Here is a 10,083-nt window from a genome sequence, read left to right on the forward strand (position 1 = left end):
CCATTCTGGTTTCACGTCTTCGTTTTTTGTATTTTCCTTATGTGTTACAGGTGACAAAGCTTCTAACAAGACTTTTTAATTTATAGTCAATTATTTATACTTCAAAAATATAATAATATAATTGTCGCCAGAAGCCAACTCCTTATGGTTTATTAACAGAAAAATGAAATTCCGTAGATACCTAATAATAAACTTTTTTTTTATGCCTATTGTAACAAACTGTACTTAAGTAAACAACGCACAATTCGGATGATCAACTTATGTATTACACTTCAATGTGATTGCTTCCAAAGTCAAACTAAAACTACGATGTAAGTATGTATAACAAAAGAGTAAAGTAAGGTAAAGGGCGAGAGCGCGAGAGAGAAAGAGCTGGCTGTCGATCTTCGCTCAGCATCGTGGTGCTGGTTCCTACATTCCTTCCTTCCTCACCAGCTTCACCTTCAGGGCATCCATGTTGTGTGGCTCGTTCTCTTCCGGGTTTGGGAAGCTTGGTGGTGTTTCAGGATCCAGAGACTGACCCGCATCAAGCATAGGTAAGGGGTCAATGTAGGACGCATCGGACTGTGTACTCTGTTGGGGAAACTTTTTACGATGTCTTACATTTCTCATAATGGCTTAGCCCTCCCCTAGAACTTTCACTATTTCCTTTCCTCTCCACCATTTCATATTCGGTAGGGTCGAAGTTAGGAGTGAGCTTGTGGGGAAAAACTAAATTTTTAAGGACCACTTTGACTCCTACTCTGATATCTGTTTCTCTTGCTCCCCTTCTTTTGTCTGCAAATTCCTTTCCCTTTTGCTTAACTATACAGTTACTGTAGTTGGGTACCGCGTTTTTAATTATCAAGACTATGCTGTGCTCGCCCTTGATATCGTAACACACTGATGGTGCCTGTTCACACAGCCGTGATAAACTGACAGATATATTTTTTCCCGGCTATGTATATAACTTATTTATACGCCTGGGGGCGCAATAGCCATCTTTCGATTCGTGCCAACGGTTTTGAGTTTGGTTTATGGTCGGTCACTAATTCAAACTCCCATTCGAGTAATTAAAAATAATATCTCTCTACTGCCCAAACCAAGGCCAAACTTTCTTTCTCAGTTTCTCCACATCGGTTAAGCTTCGACTAGCAAATTCAATTATTTTTGGGTCGTGATCATTGTTAAATTGTAATAATACTGTGTTCCCAAAGCTACAGGGCTAGCATCTGCGTTATCGCAAGATGAAAAGAGTTTCTCGAGTCGTCTTTGAAAAATTTCAGGCGCCGCGTTTTTGCCAAACATCAATCGCTTGTATCGAGGTGTGATGAAAGTAGTAATCGGTCTACTTGCTTCGTCCAGTTCCAACTGGTGATAAGCGTTCTTTAGATCCAGTCGTGATCACAAGTTTAACAATGTCCATGCGGTGTTCTTCTTCTAACTTAGCATTCACCTTGTCTTCCAACGCCACCGGAATTAGTCTCATTGGTTGTTTTAAGGAGTCAAAATCCGGAACTATTGTTAACTTAACGCTAACGCATTTCCAGTTTGTGAACGGCGCTATGATTTTAATGTGGTTAACCGGTATCCCCATTCGGAGGACATTTAACTTTGTAGCCGTTTCCCTCCCAAGCAATGACTGCCGAAAAATGATGCAATACACATATAACATTTAAAATTTCGTCCAAGGCATATCAACTAAACTGAGTATGCGCATTCTTTATTTTCAAAACCAAACAATCGTCTTGCGAGATCAGGTTGAACCGGGAACCGGAATCAATTATTAGTGAAACGATTATTAATGAAACGCCACCAATTCGGCATTTAATCAATTCTTCATGTTTCTCGTCACTGTATATTTTTAAACAATTTTCCCGCTTTATCTCGTTGCCCTCTTCGTTTCAATCTTCAATTGCGCTTGGGATTCTGACCGTTCAATTGTGTGTATGGGCGTTTTAGAATCGTTCGGCACTTGCTGGCAAAATGACCCAACCGAGAGCATCGATTTCACTTAATCTGCCGGGCCGGACACGTGGGACTATCTTCTATATGGCCTGACCGCCCACACCTTCCACACTCTTATGCAGTTTCCAACTAGAAATTTTATTGACGGTGTCTGGTAAGTGTTTCGGCAACATCAGATGGAATGTTTGTTCTTTCTTTAACAGTTTCTTTTTATGTTCCGAGTTATCCCAAGTTTCAATAAGTTTGTCCTTTAGATATATTTCTTCTATCTCAGCTTTTGTGGAACCAAACTGGCATTTATGGAGTTGCTAAAGCAGCCGTAGTACAAATTTCCCCACTGATTCGCCTTCGTCAGAAGATAGTGTCTCTCAATCGTCGAATTTTGTTTCGGTGAAAAGTACAATGTTAATTTCTCGACCAATATGGAGAAAACGTCATTATAAGCATCTTCGTTATATTCAACTATAGCACCCGGTTGTACGTATGCAACCGTCTGCAGTTGCGTGCCACCCAAGTGTAATAATTTCTCTTCTGAGTTACTGAGTTGACGCCTTCCACCTTCCACAAACAAAGATTAATTCAAGGCTTTTGTCAAGCAATTTGTATTTTAATTTTCTCTTTGCTCAAACCCACTGCTTGCCTCTGACCATTGCCAGTTAGAATTTTGTTTGTTTGTTTTTTATATTTTTAACCCTTGTTAAATAACTGTACCGGCACACAGTGGCGCATTAGATACTTTCGGTGAATAACAATCATAACTCTTGAACCAGTTGAGATATTTTCATAATTTTTTTTTTAAATGAAAGGTAATTTTAGTACCTAAATAAATTTAAAAAAAAGGTGATTTTTTTTATTTTGTCAATTTTTCATATATTATTACCTTTTTGTTCAAAATAATAAATACATTTTTTTAATTTTACTTTATTTAATATTTTTGAAGAATAATTAATCATTATACATTCATTTAAAATCATTACAAAGTCAGGGATTGAAAAACAAGCCGCCAATACAGGAAAAAATGTACGCCCGCCATACGATTTCGTACTGCGCAGCGACTGCGCTTGTAGCAGAATTTGCACTAGGCCGCGCGTTTTTCACGCTGAGTTGAGAGTATCTTTTGCCTGGGAAATTCGGGGAGGGACGTGGGGGGACCTGATCTCTTTTGATTATGATAAAGAACATATTCAGGAACAACACCTTATACGCCAAACCCAGAATCCGTTAGAATCCCATTTTTTGTTTTCCATCAAAGTTAAAAATTAGGTGAAAATTAGTACTCCGGTGAAACAATAATGCCTGCACGTGCAAAGAATATTATACATTTATTCCACCTTGGTTTTACCGAGATTTGATGACCCTTTCCATAGAGACAATAACCAAGCCGGTCGGTTACATATTTTACCTAAAAATCGACCGCAAACTCCAAATGTTCTACAAAAAATACCTGCTTTTTTGCAACCCAAAAAAGGTTCAACTTTGAACACGTGTAACTTCTAAAATACTGAACCGATTTGAATTATTTTTTGTATTCAACCCTTTTGAACTATTACCTGACGAATGCGATATCCCACGTATCCGTTGTCATCAACAATTTGCTTAAAATGCAGTATCTGTATCTAATGCGCACCTGTGCGGCAATTTGAGTTTGACCGCTGTCAAATAATATAGTTATTCCTTATTGAACATTTGTTTAATGTGTATTTTATTTTCATCTTTTTTTTTTTTTTTTAATTAACTAAGTTCTGTCAATCTGCGTCTATGACCAGTGTCATATAGAATTTTATGTTAAAATATACATGTATATACACGTCTGTATGGCACTTTTTAAATTTTGGCTTGTAAGTATTTGAAGCTCCACAGCCATAACAAAAAACTCGTTTCTCGGAAAGGCAATATTGACATCGATGCCCATCCTTTCGACAGTTCCAACACACCAAGGAAAGTGCGTCGACCTCTAGCTCAGCTTCCAGCTCTGAACCGTTTCGACTGCTGGACTCATCGAATAGTTCCAAAACTTCGCGTCTGAACGGAGATCCTTTCGTATAACCATGCGACTGTTTCACGTCTTCTAAAAAAGTTGCGCGTCTGCGACAAATATCCCTCAAATCTTGTACGGTTGAAACCTCGACATTTAATATCTCGAGACGCAAATTCGTTTTAAAAATCCCAACAAGCTCACGAGTGGGCAACGGCAATTCTAATTGATCAACTAAAACGTTCACGCTGTCATAGAAGCTATCAAAGGATTCTTTGGGCTTTTGCTTCCTATTTCGGATTAACTCTTCAATGTCCACATCATCCCGCTTTTCGCGAAATTGTAACCGAAGGGCTAAGCACAAGCTGTCCCACCGAACCTCCGTTACTGACTTGTGATATCGCCAGTAGTATACATTTGCTTTGCCTTCGAAAGTGTTTGATGAGTCAACGATTCGACCCTATAAATGAAATCGTCTATGGACATCCCAGATCCGTTGTACTTGATCTTCCACCCGTTCAGGATGTGTACGACCTTGTCTGGTCTCACTCCGTTTTCTATCGCTGTGCTTCTCTGCGAAAAAGGTAAAGCTGCATTTGGCCTATTCGGGTGTGCACTTGGAAACTGTTCCGCAACCCTACGCGTTTCGTCCCTTTCTTCACCTACCGGTGGAGAAGTAAACCTTTCTTCCTCATTGTTATCAACGTTGGACAGAGTTGACATCGTTCTTTGAACGCATTCAACCACTGCTGATTGTAAAGATTCTGACATTTTCTTGGACAAAGCAGCGAGCATCCTTCACTCCATCGCGACGAGTGTCATCGCTGTGACTGCGGCGGCCGGATCGCTGTTGGCACTCCGGGAATTCCCTGACTAACTAGGAATGTCGTCTGTAGAGATACTACTATCAGTCGGACGACTTTTAGATTTCGACCGAGTTTGTGCACCTTTTGACTCTGCTCCTGGTCTATAACTGGTTTGACATGGGGTAACGACATATGTCCTCGCGACATATCTCATCCGAAATTAAATCGACATACCTCCTAGCGGACATATCTCCTCCGATCTCAAAAAACTTCGGGAGGAGATATGTCGTTTTGAAAACGACACAACTCACCCAGCTTATTATCGGCGGAGATGTGTCGTTTTTGGAGATACATCATCTTAAAAACGACACAGCAGAAAAATTTCAGATAGATTGCGGATGAATAAAACGAATTGCTATTACATTGTTTAAATTTATTTAGTTATATATATATACATTTTTTATAGCCTCTTCGACTTCCTGTTGGCAGGTCGGGCATTTGGGATTAGTTTCAATTCCATTTTGTTCGTGGTTATCGACAAGTTGGTCCCAGCATGTACTACATATGTTGACATGGTTACAGGGGCGAAGCATTACAGATTTCGGATTCATTAAGCATACATTACAAGGATTTTGTTGTATAAATAACGAATCCGAGAGTTGGCTTAAATTTGATGAACTTGATGACGATGATGTGGAAGAGTTTAGGTCGGAACACATTCCAGAAAAAAGATCTTGTTTTGAAAATGTTTCATTTAGACCGACAGTCCGTGCCAAGAACACCTGAATATCGATTTCGCCTTTCTCGAACATCTCCATACAGTTCATAATTTTTTGAGCACGGTCCTGCATAATAAAAAATTATTGTTATAATATTTTTGTTTAATATTTAATTTATTTCTATATTTACTTACTCGAAGCTGCTTTGGTTGCGTATGATTGCCTATACCACCGTTTTGAAAAAGCAGAGCGAACTCCCGACTTTTTTCATATTCGGCGTCTATGATGCATTCAACAAATTTAAAAAAGTGCCCTTTTGCTCGTATTTTGTTGCCCAAATTCAAATTGTATGCCTGTGGTCCGCGTCGAACGTTTAAAAACTGAAATATTTTTAGGTCCTTCCTACAAAAAAAATAAACAAATAATAAATGATGAAAATATATCGAAAAATTAATACAGCAATAATTTTATTGTATTTTAAAATACCTTTATAAGCCACTGTTTTTTATAATATTTTAAAAAGGGCGAAAAGTTCTCCTTGCTTAGAGCAGCTGCTTGTATTTCGAGAAGATTAAATGCTTCGACAATTTTGGTATCCGGTAATAGCGGCAAGTACAAGAATTTCATAAATAGAAGATAAGCCGGTTTATTGCATTTAAGCATTTTTTCTAGACCATATGTTTTTCTTGCATGCTTGAGTAAAATGGAACCAGCAAGAATAAAAATTCATGGAAGGATGCAAGTTTTTTAAGGCGTTCCGCATCGCTGTTTCGTAGTCGGAAATAAATGATGCCCCTTTTAAGCAACAAATATTTGAATCTACATAGGTGAATAAATGCTGATAACAGAGCTCCGTTTTGCGCGTCATTAAGACAAATAAGAATGGGGTGATCTACATAATAATAAAAACAAATTAATTTTGACATTAAATTAAACTGAAGTAAAACACATACCTTCTGCATATGCTTTATGTAAATAATAAGTAGTTGCTTAAAATCTCCAAACGGGCATACTTTGAATGTAGCATCAATTAAAAAATGCCGACTCTGCTCCTCAATATTTGCTTGCATCAAAGTAATGACCTTGTCCGACGAAAATATGCAATATGCAAATGATCCAGACGTGTAAAGTTTTTTAAAAAAAAACATTCGGAGAACTTCCCTCATGATGTTTTCATCTTTAAATGCTTCAAGTACGTCCACTGCGGAAGTTGGAGATTTGGGTAGAAAGGGTTGCCTCTTTCTTTGCAGAGTGCGTTTGACAGTGTCGTAATTGACTTCGATCTCCGCTTGTCCTTCCGTTTTTCTAATTAGAGAACAAAAAAGGATTTGTATTATGAATGCACTTGTGTATTTCTGTATTGTGTACTTTTTAAGAGTATTTACACACTCAACATAAAAAAATATCACAAATATCACCTCCGAAATATCACAAAAATATCCTCTTGTTCGAAGAACCGTTAAGGCTGTACATGATAACCCAGCAAACAAAGAGCGGATGGATCCGAAAAATGTCCAATAAAGATATTAAAAACGGACGTAGAATCGGAGTTTCCGCCTAATTATCGAAACCTGACCCGAAAACGGGCGCTACCGATCGTCGGCGGAGACTGGTGGCGGTGGCCCGCTTTATATAGGGCTCTGGCTGGCCTAGTGTGCCCGCTTATTTGTCGTTATTTTCGCCGCCTTAGTGTGCCCACTCCCTCGGTGGAACAGTGTGCCCACTCCCTCGGTGGAACAGTGTGCCCACATCTGCTTGGCTCTGGCGCGCGTGCGCGTATTGTTTAAATTTGAAGTTTATTTTATGATTATGTTTGAAGTTCAGTTTATTTCATTACTTTAATTTACTTCAATATGTATTCATTTTACTCCATCATTTTACTTTTATATAAATTATAAATTATATATTATTATTATTATTATTATTATTATTATTAGTAACTATAATAAAAATAAATAATAACAATTTAAAGTAAAATAAATAAAATAAATAAAGTAAAGTAAATAGCTCCGCGCGGAGCTATGTCGTTTTTAATTCGGAGGAGATATGTCGTTTTGAAAGCGTCATATATCCTCTCGGAGAGGAGGGAGATATGAAGCTTTCAAAACGACATATCTCCTCCGAAATAAAAGCGACATAGCTCCTACACGAAAATGTACTGGGAGGAGATATGTCGCGAGGACATATGTCGCTATGCCCTTGACATACTGGACAGCAATCGCTCTTCCTAAAGTGTGTCTCGATGCACCTCCTGTGAAACACATGTTTGCACACGGTTTCGAACTTTTCTTCTACGTCTATTTCCAGTTTGCATATTGCACAAACAATCTCCGGGACTTCCAGTAAAGCTCTATCTGGCGATCGGTCTAACCCCATCTTGCCGATTTAAAGAGAATTAACCTATACGATAAGAAATATCTGAATGAAATAATAAACGAACTGAATTCGTAACAACTTATTAACTTGCTTTACGTATGTGGTGTTTAAGCTGAACTCTATGCTAGATGTTTCCGCGGCGTAGGCTTTATTATTATTATTGTTACTGAATTTCTCATAAAAAATATAGATTATAGAATACCAAAGTAGACTTCCTAAGTTTCCATTTCAGGATTTAAAAAATCTAAGTAGGGAGTGAGCGAGATTTCCCTCCACTATTTTCAACGGACTACGGGCTGTTCGAAAACCAACCCTCTAGTGCTCCGATTCCTCTTGTAAAAATAATGTACCCCCCTGAGATGAAAGGAAATTAAAACCTTTTGTTGGTCAGTCGTGGATAGTTCAGTCTTTTGGGTTGACTTGCATCTCTATATTCCAACGCTTGAGTTACTAGAGAATATTTTAATTTCGACAGTGAAGTTAAGGCAACGGGGTGCTAGTTCAGAAAAAGGCCAGAAAACCCTCCTGCGATTGGTGCTTTCTGTAATTCCTCCGACTGAGATTCTTTTCCCTCGCGGCTCTGATAAACGGGGCCCAAGAAGCAAGCTGCTGTTATGTCTTCTTGGTTTCCAACCGTTTAGAGATTTTTTTTGAAAAAGTTGAAATTTTAAGAAAGGTATAGAAAAGATTTTCGAATCTGGCTATCGATGAGTCTTATCGAGTGTCTACTGTACTCGAAAGGCCACACTAGTTTGAGCGCCACTTACTATTTAATTAATAAATAATTATTACTGTAACGTGTAACGACGGGTGCTGTGCTAAGACTCCGAGAATCGATACTTGCGGGGGCACGCTATAGGCCTTGCTCGTCGGCTTGGGGGGTGTTGTTCTTGCCTGCATCGATTCAAGCACGGCCACCCTTTATTATTAAATAGTTCGAAAATTGAGCGTGCTGCGACAAAAGAATGAGCAATACATAACTGGTAATAGAGAACAGACGATTCGCGAATACAGTTTAAGAAATAGGAAAGATGACGAGATATTGAGAGATGCGAACCCACGGCTGTTATTAGGGTCGCGTTGTGCGCTCCCATCCTATGATCACGCGCCTTAGAGCTCGGCTCTGGTGACCCCTTTGAATTTTCCTACGCACACGAATACATCAGCTGAGTTCAGGTCACTTTAAATTTAAACATCCATGATTTATTCTTATTGTCTTTGTCCTATGGTGATAAGCTCTATACTAATTCTTAGAATAAGGAGAGACTGGAACATTATCCTCCAGTAATTAATAGAATTAAAGAACTAGAATTTGGACAATTGGACTAAAGTTTACTTCAATGTTTATCCTCGTATTGATATTGGCACTCGCCACATTATAATTTACTAAAATTCCCTTTTATTAGTGTTATCGACTTTAGTCGTATACAAAAATTAGACTCTATTAATTCAATGCTTATGAGAATTTCGACTCTACACAATTTCATTAGTTTACTCTTAAATTCTTAATGGGCACACGCCACATTATTATTCACTAAAATTTCTTTTGTTAAAGTTTTCGACTTAAGTCGTATTCAAAATTTAGACTCTTTTAATTCAATACTTTAAACTAAAATCGTTCAACTCTAATCGGAGTAACTTCATCATTCATCGTTACGTTAGTCGCGGAAAGTTATCTTTAAGAGACGTCGGAAAATTCTTACTTTGGTTTCAACAACTCACTGTTCAATTTCATATCCAACGACGAAGATCGATCTTCCGATGGTATAATCTGAAAGAAATGAGAGATCACGCGAGTCATTTGCTCAGTATAGGAATTTCCCTAAGAACTCTCTTATTAGCCATGTAGTTGGAACTCTTGCCTTGACCTATGCAATTAAAGATATTACTTTGAACGGACAACTTAAATGATAGCAACTAAAATGTAAACTTAATAAATTTTTAGGCAGATATATATACGTAGGAATTCAATCAAGGACAGGCGTCATGTCCATTTGTTGTTGTCCTGGCGACCGAATTTATCAGGTCCCACTAAATAGATACAGCTCTGCTGACCGACACGGAAAGCCCTTCTCTGCTAGTCTTAAAGACTCACTGGCATTTAAATCATCAAATTATCGGAGGTATACGGCTCGAATAAAATACTGTATTTTCTGGATAAAGTTCCTGTTCTACAGGAGTCTAGTGAACGAAAATGTGGCTAACAGGAATCTCCTGGTCAAATATTATAGGCGCACACGCGACTCTATGGCGGAGACAT

The 10,083-nt window shown here is 38.3% G+C and overlaps 1 long non-coding RNA gene across 1 annotated transcript; it reads right to left on the reverse strand.

Annotated features, from left to right (window-relative positions):
- Positions 1-5,227: 5,227 nt before the first annotated feature.
- LOC122626764 lies at positions 5,228-6,057 on the reverse strand. The gene is made up of 3 exons (XR_006326733.1): positions 5,934-6,057; positions 5,642-5,849; positions 5,228-5,573 (listed from the first exon to the last, which is right to left on the reverse strand). It is a non-coding gene; the product is annotated as an uncharacterized LOC122626764 (long non-coding RNA).
- Positions 6,058-10,083: the final 4,026 nt, after the last annotated feature.

This window comes from Drosophila teissieri, chromosome 2L (genome assembly GCF_016746235.2).
Source record: "Drosophila teissieri strain GT53w chromosome 2L, Prin_Dtei_1.1, whole genome shotgun sequence".
Lineage (NCBI taxonomy): Eukaryota > Metazoa > Arthropoda > Insecta > Diptera > Drosophilidae > Drosophila > Drosophila teissieri.